The sequence below is a fragment of the Notamacropus eugenii genome, chromosome 4, assembly GCF_028372415.1.
Source record: "Notamacropus eugenii isolate mMacEug1 chromosome 4, mMacEug1.pri_v2, whole genome shotgun sequence".
Lineage (NCBI taxonomy): Eukaryota > Metazoa > Chordata > Mammalia > Diprotodontia > Macropodidae > Notamacropus > Notamacropus eugenii.
In genome coordinates this window covers 15,713,767-15,735,582 of record NC_092875.1, presented here as the reverse complement: position 1 = coordinate 15,735,582, position 21,816 = coordinate 15,713,767, and the positions used below count along the sequence as shown (strand labels likewise).

At 45.5% G+C, this 21,816-nt stretch overlaps 1 long non-coding RNA gene across 1 annotated transcript; it reads right to left on the bottom strand.

Moving 5' to 3' along the window:
• Positions 1 to 7,897: 7,897 nt before the first annotated feature.
• LOC140499056 (uncharacterized) lies at positions 7,898 to 21,059 on the bottom strand. Its single transcript, XR_011965254.1, has 4 exons — positions 20,918 to 21,059; positions 15,816 to 15,921; positions 13,041 to 13,103; positions 7,898 to 9,817 (listed from the first exon to the last, which is right to left on the bottom strand). It is a non-coding gene; the product is annotated as an uncharacterized lncRNA (long non-coding RNA).
• Positions 21,060 to 21,816: the final 757 nt, after the last annotated feature.

The following is a 21,816-nucleotide window of genomic DNA, read 5'->3' as shown; positions in this document are numbered from 1 at the left end:
TTGGGCAAGTCACTTAACCCTATTGGCCTCAGTTTCTTTATTTGTCAAATGCACTGGAGAAGGAAATGGCAAATCACTCCAGGATCTTGACCAAGAAAATAGCCCAAATGGGGTCATGGAGAGTCGGACACAACTGAAGGCACTAAAATCCCCAGGGCAAAGTGCTGATTTGCTCCACAGCTGCCTGTCTCCTTTCCCCATCAAAGGTATCCTTGACAACACCTGTTTTAAGCCATTTCTCATACACAAGTTACTGTTGGCCATAGACAGCATAGACTGTTATCATAACAGCTGACAAATCTCTGGGGTAGGGGCTGAGTCTCCAAAGAGAAAACATAAGAGCACCTGAACTCAAGGGGTTTACCCTCCGCAGGGAAGATAGACTAGGTAACCAGATTATTTGAGATTCTTTGAGGAAGAGAGGAGACCACTACCTGACCCACTACCGACACAAAACAGCGAGAGAGGGAGGATTGATCAGTTGTTCCTGACCTCAGAGAGTTGATGGGATGGCTGTCGGGGAAGGAGGTAGATCCCAAGAGTTTCGGAGACAGGGCCCCTTTAGCACTTCTTAAACTGTAGGTCTCAACCTACACACTACAGGGAGACCTGGGAGCTGAGTCTTCAAGGAAGTCAGGATGCTAAGCATCCTCTGCAAAGCACTGATCAAACCACAGGGGTCTCTGGGTAAGAAGGTGTGAAAAGCTCCCAGTCTACTTTGGGCTCAGTCTACAAAGACAACCTGATTGTTCATGTGATGCTGTGAGTGGCCAAAAGAAATCTGTGAGTGGCCACCAGAAAACCTCTCTTTATCAGGGGCAAGGAAACAAACTCAAGGCTGCTTGAGAATAGTTAGGGGTTTTGTTCTGATTTTTTTCCATCTTTTTTTATATTCCCCAGTGTTTAGGCCAGGACCAGCACATAGTAGGAATGCTTGTTTACTGACTTTAGCTCCTTGGTTGGGGTCTCCTCATTATGGGACGGGAATGAGTGTATTTAGGGTTAGGGTTAGGGTATAGGGATTCATGGCCCCTTGGATAGTCTGATGAGGCCTCGGGATCCCTTCTCAGAATAGTATTTTTAAGCAAATAAAACAAATACATTCATTACAAAGGAAATCAATTATATTAAAATAGTTATCAAAATGTTTTTTTTAAAGCAGGTTCACAGATCCCAAATTCAGAACCCCTGATAGTGTCATAGACTGAGAACCAGAAGGGACCCCAGAGGCCACTGAGCCCCAACTCCCTTATTTTATAGATAAGGAAACCAAAGCACAGAGCAGGAAGTAACTTGTCTAGGGTCACACAGTAAATGTCTGAGGTGGGATTTGAACCAGATCAAGTTCTATCCCCTACACTGTACTGCCTTTCAAGGCTTTATGAGATCACAGAGATCCTGGTATCTTTGATGCTTCTAGGAATTATACACTTGTAGGTAATGAAGTATACATTTATTCCTCTGCTAAGGTCAGGAGGGAAGCATTTCAGCAGAATCAGTCAGCCTGCTTCAATTGGTTATATAAACCCATTACCAGGTTGTCTGGGGGTGGGGACTGGGGAGCATCTTTTTTTATACCATCTAATCATCTACCCTAACTTAAGCTAAGAGCCCCAGGAGGGGAGGGAGTTCAGCCACAGATGCAGACCTGTGATGTCATCAGCCTAGGAAACTCCTGGAGAGGAAACACTAACCTACTGGAAGGATGGGTCCCACAGCCTAGAGAACAGATTTTATCAGAGCATTCAGGTCTTCCTGAAAAACCTGTGAATCCAAGGTTGCTAATCCATGCAGCCTCTCACTGAGGTCTTTGTAAGGTCGCCAAACAAGACAGTGCCCCTCTGAACACAATTACATTTTTCTGTCCTTTCTCCTCAGCCTACCTTTTCACTATTTTCCATTATGCATAAACCCAATATTGGTTCCAGCCTAGATAAACATCTTCTTCTCCTATGAACTCATCCATACCTTTTTTCATCTCTGCCCCTTCTTGTCCTCTTCCCAGAATGCCTTTCTCCACCATCTCTCCAGTGCCAACTCTTCCCCATCCTTCAAGGCAGGGCCACCCACTGCCCCCATTCTACATTTACTGTTTCCTCCAGCCCCAAACTTCTGTCCCTAAACTTTTCTGGGAACTCTGTTTTATGCTATTATCACCTAAGGGTCATAGGCTCACGGCTCTAGAACTGGAAGAGACCTTAGAAGTCATCTGACCCGATGCCCTCATCTTTCAGATAAGGAAACTGAAGCTAAGAAAGAGGGGAAAGGTGGGATTTGAACACACCTTTGGAGACTCTCTGTCTCCAAGGTCAGTGGTCTCACCTACATATACACTGCTGGACACAGGCTTGTAGATTTGTTGTATGTTTACCTATCTCACAGAGGTGAGCACAGAATAGAAAATAGAGTGCTGAGCTGGAAGTAAGAAGACCTGGTTTCAGATCCTGCCTTTGACACTTAGTAGTGTTGACCTTAAAACTTTGAAAGAAAGGCAACAGGCTAAGTGCATACATTTTATGATTTAATTAATTAATTGATCAATTCCCTATTAAAGAAAACAGTTACATAATGCATTATGGAGCCAGAAATGTTCTGGCTACCCAGTGCAGAAATCTTCTGACTTATATACATTTTGCTGTGAGAAAGAAACTCTCCTAATTAAGCAAACCATAAATTCAGTAAGACAGGACAATTAACAAAGCAATGTTGGTCAGGCCTTGGGATTCCAGGCTGGATAAACATATGTCTCGGTGATAAGGAAATCCCACCACTAGTGAGTGGCAGGCTTCCTGCCCTAAACAGATAACTGACATAGGAAAGGGTAAACAAAGTTCAATAGAAATTACGGCCTAAGATGTCTATGCTTTCTTCACCATCAACATGCCACAACACAGCACATGTCCATAAATATCGAGATATGGAAAACGTCCCATTATTCAAGATAGTGTCTTAGGTTAAAGGTCTCTTAAGGAATGTAGAGTCATCCTTGGCTGGCTTTGTTGACATAGGAGAGGCATTCTCTGAGTTTGCTTCAGAGAGAACAAAGAGATTATTCCAAAATTTTATATTAAACATTATCAGTAGCTATGTGACCCTGGCTAAGTCACTTAACTTCCTGAGCAGGGTGAGGACTCATGAGTTAATCAGGAGTGGGAAACCTGTGGCTTCCAGGCCACTGGGTCCTCTGGCACAATCTTTTGACTGATTCTAAGTTCAGATTCAGTCAAGGGACCACACTTGAGCACCTAGAGGACCACATGTGGCTTGGAGACCACAGATTCCCCACCCTTGTAATAGATAGACTTTGAGCCCACTCCACTGATCCCAGATCCCTCCACTATCTCATTTATGCATCTCATTTCTCTGGAAGCTACCTGTAGGCAGCCACTTCACATTCATCTTAGCATCTTCTTTTCTTGTCCAGCTGGTTGGAAATTCAATCCATGGTTTGCTGAAGGAATTGACCTGGTCACTTGGTCCACTAAACTTTGCCCTACATCTTCCAAGTCAGCAGCTTCCATCAAAGCTTTTGCTGACTCCAGATGGAGTTCGAGAATGAGCACTTTGGAGAAAGTTTGAACTACACCCCTGGGGGCCCTAATAAAGTCACATCTGCATATGGTTATGCCTACCCTGTGTTTTTTAGTGAGTAAACACAGTCCAGGGAGATAATGACAGGCAACTAGGAACTGCGCCTGGCTTGGGGAAGGAGGGAAGGCATAATTGGAAGGCACTTAACGTGCCCCATATAATGAGTAGGCTCATTCTAATTTGTAAGTAATAGTTGCCCTACCTCCCAAGTGTCTTATATATATGAGCTTAGTTCTGGGATGGTAGCTTTGGAATGGGAAGCCTTTTCAAATTCCAAGTCCCTTACTCCAAGGAGGTCAAGGGCATAAAGAAAAGCTTCATACCTACTAAGTTCTCCCACCCCAATTTATCACAGCCAAAAGCTGGAAATGAAATGGGTACCACTGATCTTTGGGGTCTAGCTAAGAAAAGGTGGTCAAAGGATGACTGTACCAGAAGGCTCTGACTGGTAGGGAGCTCAGACACCCCTAGGTTCATTATTAGGTCATAAAGAAGTGGTTTAGATGAGGATTTCAGTTAGATTTTAGAAAGACAGTGGACATTTTCTCATGCCAATTATTCACATGGAGAGGTGGGGGCTGGGCAACAGGGTAGTTAGTCAACTTTGGAACTGGTTGGATGATGACTTCAAAGAGATGTCATTCCAGACCTCAATGGTACTAGGGAGAGCTTCTACTTGGGATTGGGGAATTGCTGGGTAGAGATAATGATGGAAAAAAGAAACAAAGAGGTAAAAAAAAAAATGCATCCAAGAAACATCAAAAAATACCCAGAAGGGAGCAGAAAGGAAGCTCAGGGGGGATGGGAATCAGTAGAAAAGTTTTGTTACTATAGTGTTAAATAAATACTTTAAAAAAGCCCAAACTGTATATAACAGTTTATAGGTTCATACCTAATCCTTTTTTCCTGTTCTTATATGTTGAAATATTCCTGTTTGTCAATGTTGGTTGAGTTCGCAATAAAAAAGAAACATTTTTAAAAAGAAGTCATTTAGGGTTCAATGCCAATATGACAAGAGGTCTCCAGTGGAGTGCCCTAGGGATCTATGCTTGGCCCATTGATATTTAATGTTTTCATCAATGATATTAGATTGGGAGCTCCTTATAGTAAGCAAAGACTATCTTTTGCCTTTATTAGTTCTTAAGCTAAGGGCCTGGCACATATTGGGCTCTTAATAAATGATCATTGACAGACTTGTAGAAAAACAGAGATGATATGCTCATCAGATTTGTAAAGGACACAAAGCTGAGAGGGTTAGCCAATACAGACTCTCAGTGACAGTAAGGATACAAATGTATCTTAATAGTTTAGAGCGTGGGGCTGAAATTAACGAGATGAGATGCTCTAGGCACAAATGTCAAGTCACAGTCTTGGGCTCAAAACATCAATTCCACAAGCTCAGTTTGAGTCTCTGAAAGCCACATGAACAGAGGTTTAGTTTCCAGGGAAGCAATAGATTGGGGAAGAGGGGCAGGAGATGAGTTAGTGGGTTGTTGTCAGGATGCAAAAAAAGAGAAAAGAACCTTAATAAAGCATGAAAATGTACAAAAGAAAACAAAGAAAGTCACAAAGAAGACATGAACAGGACAATTTTCATTGTTGTTGCTGTTATCACAGCTCTAGTTCTGAAAGGGACCTCAGAACTTTCTAGTCCAACTCCTTTCTTTTAATGATGAGAGAAGAAGGGAAGAAACTAACATTTATACATTCCAGGCACTGTGCTGAGTCCTTTACAACTACTATCTCATCTGATCCTCACTCCAACATTGGGAAGTAGATATTATCTTCATTTTACAATTGAGGAAACTGAGGCAAGCAGAGGTTAAGTGACTTGGCCAGGGTCACACAGGTTAGAGGCCAGATTTGAACTTGGGTCTTCCTGACTCTAGACTGAGTGCTCTATCCACTGAACCACCTTGCTTGTCAAATTTAACCTACACTTAAAAATAAACTACATGCATGAAGCTCAAAGATTCACACAGGATCTTCTTAGGGTTCTTTGAATATTGAAATCTGTTTCTTTGATGATGATAATGAGGGTTTTTTTTAAGGTGCTCAGAGCACATCTGGAGTATTGTTCAGGTCTGGGCATCACAGTTTAGGAAAGACATGATTGATGACCTGGAGAATATCCAGAAGAAAACTGGCTTCTCATGGATATATGGAGAGTGGGCCAACAGAGGGCTTAGCTTTGTTCTGCTTGGCCCCTCAGAGAAGAGTCAGGAGCAGTTCTGAGAAGCCAGGAAAGCTTGGGCCAACTCGGGGCAAAACCTCCTTTACCCAAGGAGCCGCCCCAAAGCAGCATGGGCCACCATAAGACAGGGTGGGCTTGGCCACTGGCTAGGTACATGGTAGGGCTCCCCTGAATTCTTCATCTTCACAGAATCACAGAATCTAGATGAGGAAGGTATCTCCCAGCTGTGACATGCAAAGTTGTATATTTAAGATCACCCCAGCTGTGACTTTCTACCATTTTAGGCCCCACTCTGGGAGATGAAGAAACTGTCTTGGACCACAGAGCACAGCAGCAGCGGAGTTGGGAGTGGAGGGAAGCTGAGAAAGGGTAGCAGTGGTTTTTTCTTTATAATGATCAGTATGGGCAGAAGCAAAAGATGGGAGCAATTTACTCTGGGCTAGGATATGAATGAAAGAACCATTTATGAAACCTTTGCTGGGTACAAAACCACTGTGCTGAGCTCTAGGGATACAACTGGTAAGTCAGACTGTTTCTGGCCTCCTTCCTCAAGGAGCTCCCATTCTCATGAGGTCACATAATACATATGAGAGGGTCCAGCTGTAAGTCAGAGAAAAAGTCCCATGGTTCTTAGGGGCCAGTGGCAAAAGAGATGGTGAGCCACTTCCTTGAGGTCATCCCCACTGATAAAATCTGGTGTTGGGTCATTTGACAGCACCAAGGACTGTCCTGGATCTTCAGCATCTGCAGCTTCAGGAGCGTGTCCGGACTGTGCCTCCCCAGGGAGGTTTCCCAGGATGCTGTTGGCAGAGGGTCCTGGGCTGGAAACCAGGCTGTTCCCAAGGGCTCAGGGTCCTGGGCTGTCTTCATCAGGGTCTGAGGGGAAGTAGTTTGGCTCTCCTGGCTCTCCCTGAGGCTCTCCCTTGCTGCTTCAACTAGGCTGACTCACCTGTTGTGATGGCTAGTTGGCAGGTGGTGGAGATAGCTGGCACCTTCTCCCCAGGAGTTACTTCCCCAGATGATGCCTATGAAAGCTAACCTGGAAGCTTGGCTGGAGAGGAAGGAAGGCCTTGCGGGAGGAGTGCTGTCACCCTCAGAGTTAGTTGAAATCAGGGTGGGGTGTGAAGGCAATGAACACTATTTCCAACAAGTTATTTTTATTCTTGAGTATCTGATATCTTTCTGGATGGAGCCAAGGAGTAAGGCCTGGAACACTACTAGCTATCGTTTAAATAGTGCTTTAAGTTTTGCTAAGTGCTTTACAAATATTATCTCATTGGATTCACCCATCCTGGAAGGTGCTTTATTGTCCTCATTTTACAGTTGAGGAAACTGAGGCAACTAAATGACTTGCCCAGGGTTACACAGCTAAGAAGTGTCTGAAATAGGATTGGAACTTTGCTCTTCTTGACTTTAGGTCCAGTGCTCTAGCTACTGTATAAGCTATACCCTCAGTTGAAATACTCCAAAGGATTTTAGAGTTATAAGGACTCCCAGTTCCAAATCTTTCTTTTCTTTTCCAGAGACTGTGGTCTATTAGAAGGCATGAAGGATCTGGAGTCATGAGGGTGGGATTCAAATCTTACCTCAGCTTCTGTGTGACAAGTCATGTCACCACTGTGGACCTCCATCTTCTCATCTGTAAAAGGACTGAGCTTGGACTGTATACCTTCTGCGGCTGCTTCCAGCTGGTAGATCTTTGATTTTTGATCTTGTAATCCCATGTGACCTTGGGCAATCACCTCCAGGGAAGGGGAACCTGTGGCTTCCCTTCTAGGTCCTTAAGTATGGTCTTTTGACTGAGTTCAAGTTTGACAGAACAAATCCAACAAGGTGACTTGCTCTGTGAAGTTTGGATTCAGTCAAAGAACCATACCTGAGGACCTAGAAGGTCACATGTGACCTTGCAGTCACAGGTTCCCCCCTTGAGCCTATCTGTTCCTCAGTTTCCTCATTAGTAAAATGAGAGGATGGGATTAGTGCAAGTCCCTTTCAGTTCTTTTTAAAAATTATTTTTGTTTACTATATTTTAACATTCATTTTTAAGATTCTGAATTCCATATTCACCCCCTCCCCCATCCACAGAGAAGACAAGAAATCGGATAGCCATTATATATGTGAAGTCATGCAAAACATATTTCCATATTAGCTGTGTTGCAACAACAACAAAAAAGCAAGAAAAATAAAGTGAAAAACAAGTATGTTTCAATCTGCCTTCAGAGTTCATCAGGATTTTCTCGGGGGGGGGATGGGAAGCATTTTTCATCCTGGTCCTTCAGAGTTGTCTTGGATCATTGCATTGCTGAGAGTAGCTCAGTCATTCCCAGCTGACCATAGTCCAATGTTCTGTATAACGTTCTGTACAATGTGGACAATGTTCTCCTGGTTCTGCTCACTTTATTCTCAGCTCCGAAACTATGGCAGTAGGGAAACTGAGGCAAGGAGAGGGGAGGACTTGCCCAAGTAAGTCACAGAGCTGGCATTTGAAGCCAGGTCCCCTCCCTCTGTCCCTTTTAATCCTTGCTCTTGTTGGGGTCACAGAGATCCTGGGTCTGACCAGGCTTGGGTGAAGTACTCACTGCTTTCTCCTTGGATGCCAGCACGTTCTGTCTTAGAAACCAGCCTTCTCTCCTGCTGCTCCTTTGTCTCCCCCTCCACTTCCCTTCAGGATTAATTATTCATGGAAGCAGATGAATTATTAATTTCTAATTTCACACAGCCAATGCCAGGCACACAGGTAGAAATGGGGTCAGGGCCTGCCGGGGAGCCCAGTTGAGTTAGTGTGGGTTGTGAGTGTTTGCCCACCAGGCATCCCTGCTGGGGGCTGCAGGGGGCTCCTCCTGGAAGGTGTTTGATGGAACCTAACACTGGCCCAGAGGCTCCCAGGGAGCCTTTCGGGGAGGCTGGCTGCCTTCAGCCTCTTTGGCTCCAGGCCTGGGACTCTGCTTGGTCTGTCTCTGTGGGCCTCAGCCTGGCTTTGTTTCCTGGTTCCCTTGGTGGCGGGGTAGGGAGGTTTGATCATTTTTGCTAAACCTAAGTAAAATGGGAAGAGATAAGAGCCCAGAGGCAGGCTGGACTGGGGAATAAGGAGGCCTAGGATCACATCCCAGCCTTGCTGCTAACTAACTCTAATTTGAACCTCATTTTCTTCATCTGTAAAATGGGAAACCAAGTCAATCCATTGGGGGAGGGCATAGGATCTTAGATCTAGAGTTTCAAGGATTCCCCCAGAGGCCGAGTCCAATCCCCTCATAGTACAAAAGAGGAAACTGAGGCACAGAGAATACTCATCCAAGGTTACACAGCTAGAATGAGGTAGACGCAGTCTTTCTGGCAATGAGTGAACTATATGTTTCCCCTTCTCACTAGGCACTGGGACACCCGAAGACAAGATAAGAAATAGCCCCTAACCTCTAGGAGAGTGTATTTTACGGGACTGGGGCAAAGTCAGGGACAAGAATGACTCCTGTAGTTTCCACCTAGCAGCCCCATGAAATGCTGATATTGCCTATTGTTCTTATTTTGCAGATGAGAGACCTGAAGTTCAGGGAAAGGAATAAGCATTTATTAGGCACTTACTGTATTCTAGGCTCTGTGCCAAGTACTGGAAATGCAAAGAAAGGCAGAGGACAGTGCCTGCCCTCAAGTGACTTCCAGTCTAGTGAGGGAGAGAATGTGCAAATAACTACAGACTTGGGCCTCAATCTCCTGATATGTAAAATGGGAGGGTTGGACTAGAAGACAGCCATAGTTCCTTCCATCTATGATCCTGTAGAGTGGAAAGTTTATGTGTTAGGCAACCACAGTATGAACCCAGATTCTCAGATATGGACAGGAGAAATTGGAGGGAAAGTCAAGTATCAAGAAAGACCTGAAAAGTTGTCCTGAAGAAGGTGGGAGGGCAAGAAGTGAACGCAGAGCTTGTCTTCCACTTCCTTCCATGGTCATCATCTCCTTGGATCCTCCCAATATAGATGAGGTCAGCAGTACAGGGATGATTGTCTCCATTTTACAGATGAGGTCACTGAGGCCCTGAGGAGGAGAGAAGTAAGGTGCCCAAGCTGTACAGCCTCAGTGTCCTAGCCTAGCAGCTGGGCCAGGGTCCTTCTTGTCCCTGGAGTGTCGAGATGCCCGATCTAGGGCTCAGCTCCTTGAATGACCTCTGACTCCCCAAGTGACCATCTTTGCTTTACCTCTTTGCCTTCATTCCATCCCTTGGTAAAATAAGGAACCAGAGTCAATGACCTGTAAGATCTCTTCCCACCCTGGATCTGATGACTTTCTGCAGTTTGTAACTAGTCATTCATTGCCAGTAAAACTCATAACTAGAAGGCAGCTGGTGGTTGGAGAGTCAGGAAGACCTGAATTCAAATCCAGCCTCAGATTCTTCCTAGCTGTGTGACACTGGGCATGTCACTGAACCTCTGTTTGCCTCAGTTTCCTCATCTGTAAAATGAGGATAATAATAGCACTTAGATCCCAAGGTTGTTATGAGGATCAGATGAGATAATGTCTGTAAAATGCTTAACACAGGGCTTTAATAAATGCTTATTCCTTCCCTCTATTATCTCATTTTTACCACATCCTTCGGAAGCAGCTAATTAATATCCTTGTTATTATCCCATTTTATAGGTGAGAAAACTGGGGTCAAGAGAGGTAAAGTGGATTTGGAATCAAAGGACTTGGGGTAGAATCCCAGCCCTTGTGATCTTGGGCAAGACTCCCTGGGCCTCAGTCTCCTGATCTATAAAATGGGAGGGTTGGGCCAGAAGACTGCCACAACTCCCTTACATCTATGAACCTGTAGAGTGGAAAGCTCATGTGTTAGACAACTACAGTGTGAACCCAGATTCCCACCTCTGAACAGGGGTCTTCTTTCTAGGACAAAAGATGGTGTTGTTATGGGAGCTTAGAACAGTGTTTGTAACCTATGAGCCTGCCTGCCACATGGTGCCCCCAATCCCATGGAAGCTCAGGGGGCCCAACCATAAACACTGAGGCTCTTCAGAGGCTGGTATCTATCCCTAGCCTCTAAGTAGCTCTAAGTGCCCGCCCAAGTTGGCCATCACCCAGGCCTAGAGGGGCCACTCCGTTCTTCTGGACATGCTCCAGGAATGGCAGCCCCAGGAAGCCTCTTGTTACCCCCTTCAGGCTGTCCACAATGAACAAAGCCAGGCTCTGTTTCTGGGCAGAAGGGACAGAGCCGAGGTTTCCTCGGTGGGACTCCAGAGCCTCACTGATCTTCACTGACGCTGTTTCTGGTGAATGCCTCATTTACTTGGTCTCTGGATGGGGAACAGATAGACCGACTGTGCATTTTTCCCTGGCCTGCTCTGGGCATGCAAACAAGGCTGGCGGCCCCCCGGGATCGGCCCTGCTCCCCTTCTGTCTGCCAAGACAGAACAAGGGGCCAGAAGGCTGGACGCTGAGACCGGCGGCTCTGGTTTGGATTGGGCTTTGTCAATGGGAGCAGGGAGCAGACGGTGAATGGGGGGATAGAGGAGTGTGTGTTTTTGTGTTTGTGTGGGTGTGTGTATATTTGTGTATGTGTATATATACATATGTCTATGTACATGTGTGTGCCTGTGTTATATATATGTGTGTGTGTCTGTATATGTCTATGTTTTGCGTATAAATGTGTTTGTGCATGTATTTGTGTATGCATGTATGTGTGTATTACATCTGTGTGTGTCTGTGTGTTCTCATAGGCCACAGTCAGTCACAGCCTGAAGGAGGGGAAAGACTTAAGCCTCTGGAGGTAGAAACCCACTCGCTGTCCCTGTTTTTCGTTTGTCGCCAATTCTTATCTTTGGGCCTCAGTTTTCTCACGGGTAAAATGTAGAATAATAGGGTCTACAGTCAGAAGCCTGAGGCTAACCTCTGCCTTTTCATTTAAGGCCCCTGAGGATCAGAGAGAAGTGACTTTGGATCACACAGGAGTACTTACAGTGTGGATTTGAACCCAGCGTCCAAAGGTGGGGTCCTAGGCTTTTTCACTACATCTATTACATTGTAATGAAGAGACTCACCTTGACTAAAGCCCCTCCCAGCTTTGACATTCTGTGTTCTCTCTTCTAAGGCCCCTCCCATCCCTGACATCCCCTGTTCTAAGGCCCCTCCCAGCTCTGACTTCACCTGTTCTAAGCCCTCTCCTCTACCTTTGCCATCTCCTGTTCTAAGATCCCTCGCAGTCAATCAATGTTCTAAGGTTCCCCCCACCAGCTCTGACAACCTATGTTCTCAGGCCTTTTTCAGTTCTTATGTTCCATGAGCGATTCCTGGCAAACTTGCAGATATATGTTGGCTTCTCCTGGATGGCATTTCCAAGGCCTGGTACATTTCCAGTCATCTCCTGTAGGGCCTGCCCATGCCTGCAGTCAGCTCTAGCTTCCCCTTTGCTGTGACAAACTCTTTCATCTCAGTGACCCATTTGTCTCTTGTTTTCCCAATCAGGGCCTCCTTCCCCGGGGCGTTGGCCTTTAATGAGCATCTTCAGCCACAGCACCCTTGGCTGGGAGATGAAAGGGCTGGGCCTGGCCTTAGTCATGGAACTGAGGTGTTGATTGGTGGGTCTCTGGGGCGGTCTTAATCATGGAGGGGGGGACAATTTGCTTTTATGTGGAGGGGGCCAGGCATCCTGGCCAGAAACAACCATGAGGTCTTACTGTTCTAACTATTAGCACAAACACTTGGTGCCTTCCCAGTTTGGGTTCTAACCAGATCTGGATGACTTTGAGGCAGAGAGGTCCCAATGAGGAAGGTGGGAGGTGGAGGTAGCAGAGGGGGGGTCCTGCTCTGCTACTTGCATTGTCCTTTGGCCAGAATGTGTCAGAGGCAGGACTGGAATCCAGGCCCTCCTGGCTCTGAGTTCCTCTCTCTAATCACCATGCCATACCTCCAAAATATTTTGCAAATAGTAAAATCTCCCTTTACATCAATGTCACTGAAAAGAAATAATAGTTAACATGTATATGGTGCCAACTATGTGCCAAATACTATGTAAGCATTTTATCAACATGATCTCATTTGATCCTCCCAACAACCTGGGAGGGAGTGGCTGTTGCTATCCTCATTTTACAGCTTAGGAAACTGAGGCAAACAGAGATGAAATGACTTGCCCAAGTTCACACAGCTGTGTGTCTGAGATAAGATCTGAACTCAGGTCTTCCTGAGTCCCAGACCCAGCATTGTTTCTGCTGTGCCACCTAACTGCCCCTCTCCCAAGACAGAAGGCAGATTAAGACTAAGAACTTACCTCACAACTCAGCAACAAGATATCCTGGTCAAGTTCAGCTCTCTCAGAAGTCAATTTCTTCATCTGTAAAAATGGTAAATTAAAAGTAGTGACCTAAAAAAATCAAGCAGGCCCTGAATAAGAGACAAGGCCTAATGGATGGGGTCAGGAAGATGTAGGTCACAGTTCCTGCCTCAGACATTTACAATCTTCTCTGTGCCTCAGTACCCCCATCTGTAAAATGAGGGAGCCCTACAAAACATCTTCTGGGGACACTTCTGATTTTAAATGAACCTATAATCTCATGTCAAAACAAAAATGTTGAGAATAGGTTTGCTGTTCCATTGTTAAGGAATAGTCCAAAAAAATCTAACCCTGTAAGTCTATTTGAGGCAGGCTACATCTGTTCTGGGGTAGCCAGGTGGTACAGTGGATAGACCCCCAGGCCTGGAGTCAGGAAGATTCATCTTCCTGAGTTCAAATCTGGCCTCAGATACTTACTAGCTTTGTGACCCTAAACAAGTCACTTTATCCTGTTTGCCTCGGTTTCCTCATCTGTAAAATGATTTGGAGAAGCAAATGGCAAACCACTCTAGTATCTTTGCCAAATAAAACCCCAAATGGGGGGGGTCACAGAGAGTCAGACATGACTGAAAAATGATTCACTAAAACAACAACAGTTTCTGTTCTGAATATTGGACATGAAAAGATCAATTCATACCAAAGCATCCCTCTTGGTTCTTTCCACTGCCCTGTCCTGCCTCCCCCTGGGGCAGAGTTCTGTTTGGCCCCCAAGAGTCATAGAACATGTACATTTTGGACTGATATCAGGAAAAACTTCCTAACAAGGAGAACCATGGGCTGCTGGGAGGTCTTGAAGCAGAGGCTTGACCAGGAAGACATTTGGGGATTTCTTTTGATGCTCTGTGAGGTTGCCCCCCAAAGATCTTATGGTCCACTTTAGGAGACAAGAGAGTAATCCTTTTCCCTCCTGGTTTTGAGATTCCCTTGGTTAATCAGATTCCCCTGAGGTTCCCAGAAATAAAATGATAATGAAAACTCTGCATCATAGAAATAGCTTTCCTGCTTTCAAAGCCTTCTCATCCTAATGACCCTGTAAGGTAAGCAGGGCCAATATTCTTATCCTATTTTAACAGATGGGGAAACTAAGGATCTGCAGGTGAAATGATTTGTCCACAGGTACCCAGCTAGTAAGTGAAAGGGTGAGGACTCAAAGCTAGATCTTCCATCTCTAGGTTCCAGGCTCTGTCCCACTATGGAGGAAAAGACAACCACTGGGATTCAGTGGAACATAAGCTTCTTTATTGAAGGCAGACATTGTCCTAGGTGCTTCAGAAATACCCATTGATTGATTCTGAGGAGAGCCAGTAGTTGGTCACAGATTTAGAAGGAAGTTCAAAAGTTAATTCAATCCCTCATTTTAGGTATGAAGAAACCAGGTCTTCAGCAAGGGGAGTGAGTCACCCAAGGGGCAAAGGTGGGATTTGCACTCAGGTGCTCAGAATCTAACGCCAGTAAGGAGATTTCATGGTGGATATAAGAACTGAGTGAGGCTCAGAAGGAGACGTAATGATAAAGTAGAGTAGTTCCAATCTCTGTGGTTGTAGATGATTTATAAGATGGCCTCTGAAGGCCTTTGTTTTAATAATGATAAGACTAGCAGAGGGGGAGACAGAAAAAAGACTTTGCCTTCTAGCTCTCAGTTTATAATCCTATGACCTGAGTTTGAATCCTGACTTTATAGATCCCATGTGACCTTGGACAAGTTCTTTAACCTCTGCTGAGCCTCAGTTTACATCCCTGTAAAAAGAAAAGGGTTGGAAAACATGGCTTCTAAGATGCCTTCCAGCGCTAAATGTATGATCTTATTATCTTATGAATATTGCCATAACTGGGAATTCTGGGGCTTGGGAAAAATTCAGTAGAAGGGATGGGGAAAGATGGTCACTTTCCTGGAGGCTGCCCTCCATCAGCTTTACCCCTCTCCTGGAAGCACATCCCTCAAATTGGATCAGCCCAGTTGCTATCTACCAAAGGGCCCTCAAGTATGTCCTCCTCCCCTATTGACAACATTCTAAGTGGTCTCTCTAGGGCGATCTAGACTGGGGGGGCACTACTTCCAAGCCCTCCCCAGGTTGCCCATTCTGTTGCCTCTCCTCCTGGGTGAAACAAGGTCTGGAGAAATGCACTCTTTTCCCCGAAGGATTCTCCCCCTGCTCTCCCTGGGGGCTGGCTGGGAGCTGTGCCACCATTCTGTCTGGAATTACATCCAATTCAGATGATGAGCATCTTTCTAGATGATTCTGTCCTCACTGGGCCCTTATCCCTAGGTTGACTTGCCTGTGACTGGAAATCCAGAATCACCCATCTTAGGCCATAGAACTGCCTAGGGGAGGAAGTACACCCCCTCCCCCTAAGGCTACCCACCCCTACGCAAAGTCTCCTGATAGTTGGTCTACACCTCTGCTAGTCCCGTCATTATTAAAACAAGAAAAGAGTCATCGTTAAAGCAGCACCAAGCACATCCAGAAAACGAGATCTAATCTTACCCCAAACCCCTGGAGGGTCTTTATCAAGGTAAAACCAAAAACAAATGATCCACAAACAAGGAAAACACTTTGCTTGGTTTCCATCTGGGCCTGCAGCCTCAATTTTCTCTGTCTCTGGCCTCCTTTTCCTTCCTTCTTTGCCCATTTCTTTCTGTGTGGCTGTAGTCAGCGAGAAGGCAATCCAGCTGCTTTCGGTTATCATGTATTTTTCAGGAGAAAAACTGACCTTATTTCTTTAAATCCAGGGCAGCCGCCTCTGTGGTCCATTCTTTCCTCAGCACTGTGCACACTTAAAGCTGCTCCATCAGAAATCTTTTTGGTTAACTAGAGCCCTGGGAAAAGAGGCTAATATGTTTAGCTCCCTGGAGTAGGGTGGGGGGAAGGAATGTTTACCTTTGGACAGCGCTGTTAAATTAGCGGAGGAACCTTGTGCCAATTTACCTCCTTGGCTGGGTCATGGGCTACTTTAAATTCAACAAATGAGCAGGTCTTGGCTGTCGATGAGGTACTGTGGGGCGGTTAGCTCCTGTTCCCACGTCCTGTGACATCAAAGCGCTAGTGGTAAAGAGGATGGGAGGGAGACCTCGGGCAAGCTGGGAGCCTCTGGGCACCATAGGGAGTGGACCAGAATGAAAAGAGGAAGGAAAATGTCATCCTTCGACTTATCTGTTAGCTGGCAGACATTTCTAGAGTCACTGTGTGCAAGGCTCTGTACGGTTTTTAAGGGTAGACAATTTTCACTGCCGCTGTGGAGGGTTGAATTGTGTTTGAATTTTAAGTTTGGGTAACCATGGACAAGTAACTTAAACTGTCTGGGCCTCTATTTCCTTATCTGTAAAATGAAAAGATTGAGTAGGGGCAGTTAGGAACAGTCACAGAGAGAGGGCTGGGTGTGGAGTCAGGAAAATCTGAGTTCAAATTTGGCCTTAGCTGCTTACTGATTTTGCGAGTCCAGACAAGGCACTTCACCCCTGTTTGTCTCAGTTTCCTCATCTGTAAAATGTAGATGATAATAGCCTCTATCTCCTGGGGTAGTTGTGAGAATAAAGTGAAATATGTGTAAAGCACTTTGGAAATATTAAACGCTAGCTATACAGTTAAATGTTAATAATAATGAGTGGACTTCTGAGGTCCCCTTAGGGAGCAGCTAAATGGTGCAGTGGACAGATTGCGGGCACAGGAGAAGGGAAGACTCATCTTCCTGAGTTCCAATCTGGCCTCAGACACTAGCCGTGCGACCCTAGGCCAGTCTCTTAATCCTGTTTACCTCAGTTTCCTTATCTCTAAAATGAGCTGGAGAAGGAAACAATAAACTGCTTCAGTATCTCTGCCAAGGAAACCCCACGAAGGTTGGACATGACTGAACCAACCAAACATCATCAAATGAGATCATGTGTGTTTTGTGCTGTGCCAACCTTACACTATGTAAATGCCATTTGTGAGTATTAAGCACCTACTGTATGTAAGGTACCATGCAGCAGCACCAGGCATACAAAGATAATTTTATTTTTTTGGTAAACAGTCCCTGTCCCCAAGGAGCTTTCATTCTACTAGCAGGACCCACTTGGACAACACTGATGATCTCTGGCCAGAGCCATACTTTTGCTGGTGACCCTTAGGAATGTGATACAAACTGAGAAAAAAAATGTTTGTGGCTCAGGGCAAGATGGCAATATAGTACTTTCTCTGATCAGAAAAGAACCCACCCCCCCCCCCCCCCAGTTCTCTCTTATTGGCTCTCATCACAGAATCTCTGCCAACAACTAGCCAGATGACCTTCCAGCCAAACTGGCCACTTTGCTAGGTCCCTGCCAATTCAGCCTTCCATCCTTCCCTGCTGGATCCTTGCACAGGCTGCCCCTTTCCTCCCGCCTCCTGCCTCACATGTCCCCCTTCCTCACCATTGGCTCTTAACATTTTGAGCTTTACTTCACAGTATCACAGAACTAAAATTTCAAGGCACCTTACATGTCTTTGAGTACAACTCCAATTTACAGAAGAGAAAGGTGAGACCAAGAGAGGTCACAGGGGAAGGGGCTAAGCCAAGATATGGACTCAAGTCTCATGAGTCCCAAGCTATCATGCTAGTCTAACTTGTGGGCTCTAGCTGGGAACACTCCCCCACTCAAACTACCCAGTAAGCATTTCCCTTTCTGTAGGTTGTAACCCTCAGTAGACTACATGCTTTCTGAGGACAGGGATCATTTTTCACTTTTCTCTTTGTATCCCCAGTGATCTAGGTGGTGTGGAATAGTAAGGGGAGGTTCTGCCTAAAGAATCAGGAACAGTCGTGTTTAAGTCCTGCCTTTGATACACAGTGGTGGTGTGGCCTTGGGAGGCCCTGGACAACTTTCTAAGACCATTAATTACGTCTGACCATCCATGAGCAAAAACATTCATCCCTGGGACCTCCTTGTACTAGGGAAATCACAGGGTCAGACTCGAGCCCCCAGGCCTACCCCAGTGTCACTTAATAATGATAATGACAGCTAACAACGATGGATCATTGACTACGTACCTGGCTCTGTGCTAAGCACTTAATACTAGCTAACATTTACGTATCATTTACTATGTGCCAAGTTCTGTGTTAAGAGCTGTAGTGATAATAATACTAAATAACTAACATTCATATAGCACTTATTATATTCCAGGCTCTCTGCTAAGTTCTTAACCGTTATTATCTCATCAAATCCTCACAACAACCCTGTGAAGTACGTGCTATTATGATCCCTTTTTTACAGATGAGGAAACCAAGGCAAACAGGTTAAGCGACTTGCCCAGTTAAGTTTCTGAGGCTGATTTGAACTCAGGTCTTCCTGATCCCAGGCCAAGTATGTACAGGCTGCGCTGAGTCTAATCTTGGGCAAGCTGTAAAGCATCAGAGTATCTCTAAACCAGGGGTACTTTACTTTTTGTGTCCTGGACTCTTGGTAATCAGTCTAGTGAAGCTGGGGCAGCTAAATGTTTCAGTAGAAAAAGCACTGGGCCTTAAAACAAGAAAGCCTGAGTTCAGATCCAGCCTCAGACACTTACTAAGGCGTGGGACCTGGGGCATGTTGGTTAACCTCTGTTTGCCTCAGTTTCCTCATCTGTAATATGGGATAATAACAGCACTTACTTCTCAAGGTTGTTTTGAGGATCAAACGTGTTAATAATTGTCAAGAGACTAACATGGCACATAGTAAATGCTATAAAAATGTAAGCTACTATTATTATTAGCTTCTGAATCCCTCCGCAAAATGATGCTTTTAAATGAATAAATAAAATATGTAAGATTACAACAGAAATCTGTTCTTTGAAATAAAATGTAATTTTTCCCACCAAAGTTTCCGGCATAACCCCCAAATCGGTCCTGGGTTAAGAATTTCTGATCTGGAGTTAGAAGGGTCCAGAAATCTATGTCAGTCCCTCATGGAGGCCAAAAGAGGTTTGAGGAACTAAGATTTAGGACCTCAGAAACCATGAAGTGCAATACACTTGTTTTACAGTTGAGGAAACTGAGGCAAATAGAAGTGAAATGACTTGCCACACAGCTAGTAAGTGTCTCAGGCAGGATTTGAGATCAGATTTTCTTCATTCCAAGTCCAGGCTCATATCTCCCAAGCCATGTACAGGAAGTACATGCCCAAGCTGACACAGGAAGTAGCAGAGCTGGCATTCCTCCCTCTCTCTCTCTCTCTCTCTCTCTCTCTCTCTCTGCGCCTCGGTTTCTTCTTCCATAAGATCACAGGACATGACTTCTGTACTTACTGATCTCTAACCTTCTAATAGTAACAACTCATATTTTGTAGCCCAAGATTTCAGAGCTAGATGGGATCTCAGGGTCTATTGAGTCTAGCTCATGCATTATAGTAACCCTCATTATAACATCTCCCAATAAATGGTAATACAGCCCACCCCTAACTAGAAGTAATTTCTGATCTCCAGCTTAAATTGGCCTCTTTGGAACCCCTACAGGAGTTCCTGGTCTTGTCCTTTGAGACCAAGCAGAATTAAACTAATCCTTCCTCACTATGGCCTCTCAGACCCTTGAAGACAGTACTCATGCTCCCCCTGAGTATTCTTTGCTCCAGGCTAGCCATCTCCATTTCCTACAACAGGTCCTTATGGATAACAAGGATTACAGGCTTTTTACCCAAGGCTCCCTCCTCTGGACCCTCTCCAGTTTAACCGCATCCTTCCCAGATGGAGCCCTCAGCCCTGGGACTACTTCTAAGTTCTTTTCTGTATTCTTTACATAGGTCACTTGTAATGGTGCACAATCAGATCTCATATGGTTGAGCCATTCCCCCATCACGGGGCCTACAGAAGGCTGTGATCAGCTTTTCTCTGCTCTGATCAGGGTTCATCTTTAGATGGTTTAGATGGACCATTAGAAGGTCTTCCTTCTAATAATTATGCTTTTGGGAAGATGGGATTCCAGGGTAGGAATGTAAGAGCACAGAGTTTCAGCTGGCAAGGACTTTCACAGCCTTCATTGAGAAGTGGTGGGAAGGTGTGGAAAGAATCTTGGCTCTGAAGTTAGAGGTCCTGGGTTCAAATCCTACCTTTGAAGCTTGATGCCTGGGTGGCCTGGGTCACCTCTGATAGTGAAATGGGAAGTTTAGATTACATGGCTTCAGAGGCCTCTTCCATCTTAAGCATATCTTTCATCTTCCTGAGCCTCAGGAATTGGACTATAAAATGAAGGGATTGGACTTGGTCCTGAAGAGGTCCTTTCTGGCTGTAAATCTATGATACTGTAGTAATCCCAAATAATTCTTTTACTGATGAGGAAATCGAGGCACAGAGGAATGAAGAGACTTGGCCCAGGTCATCCAGTAATCAGAAGAGCTGGGATTTAAACGCTGCCCTTCCAATGCTGGAACAGCAGCTTTCATCACTGAGAATAAGGCGCCTTCCACAATGCTGACTCAGCTTTGCTGGCCAACATCCAAGTTGGGCTGAGGCCCTGGCGAGGAGCTGGGGGAATGTCATTCAGCATAGTTGGGGTAGGGAGAGGGTCCTCTCTGAAGGCCTGCTGCCTTTTCCTGGGGACGCCAGGCTTCCCAACATCCTTGCTGTACCCAGGGAACCCCTCCTGAACTGCTCACAGCCTGTTCTCTTTGCCAATGGCTGGTCTGCACAGAGAACATGGGAAAAGAGTGATGAGCAGTCTAGAGGGGACCCTGAGGCGCAGAGGTGGACGTAGCAGTGGTCAGGCAGGGATGGGGAATCTTGGGATCTTGGGGTTGCTGTCAGGTTCACTTAGCTCAGGGCTGCCTCCTACCTTAGCCTGCCCTGAGCACTTAGTGGGGCATGCTTGTCTCCAGTGACTACTCAGATTACCTCGTATTTACTTCTCCATGAAGGTTTCCAGTCCTCTAGGTCCAGTGCAAGGGCTTCAAGAACACGGACTGCTTTGTTTTTGGTCTCTGTATCTCCAAACCTAGCACACTGCCAGGCTCCCAGTAGGTGCATAATAAATGCTTGTTGGATGGGATTGAACTGGAATAGGTCTTAGAATACAGAACATGGAACGTTAGAACAGAATGGGATCTCACTACATAGAACAAAAAATGAATCTTTTTAACAGAGAATGCCAGAGCAGAGAGGGGCCTTGGAACAGGGGATGTCAGGGCTGGGAGGGGCCTGAGAACAGGGTATGTCAGGGCTGGGAGGGGCCTTAACAATGATCATTTTCTCCAGGAAGCCTTCCCTGATCTTCCTGGTTGGCAATGACCTTTCCCCCTTTAGAGTCCACATGGTCCTTGTGCTCTCTGATAAACTTGTGTATCATTTGGTATGATAACTGTGCGTCTTATCTCTCATGCCTCCCATCCCCCATCCCTACTGGCCTCCTGCTCCATTGGGCCAGAGATTCTATCTGACAGCCTTATTTGGGTTTCTCCTAGCATGACTCCTAGGACCTTAGACATCAAGTGCTTAGTACATGCTGCTTTGGTCTCTGCATTGGATTTGGATCTGGGCAGTATGGTCTAGGCAGGGAGAATAGCTTTCAGAAAGGCAAAGGGCTGGGGCTGGTAGGGAAGGGAAATGTGATCTGGAAGTGAAGGCGATGGAGATGCCATCCCACCTCTTACCCTTTTACAGATCACTCAGTGGTAAAAACCAGAGGTAAAGCTCTTGCACCACACCTCTGTGAGGTATGAGCATTTTACAGATTGGGAAACTGAGGCACATGGAGTGAAGTGATAGACCCATGGTCACACAGCTAATGAGGATCA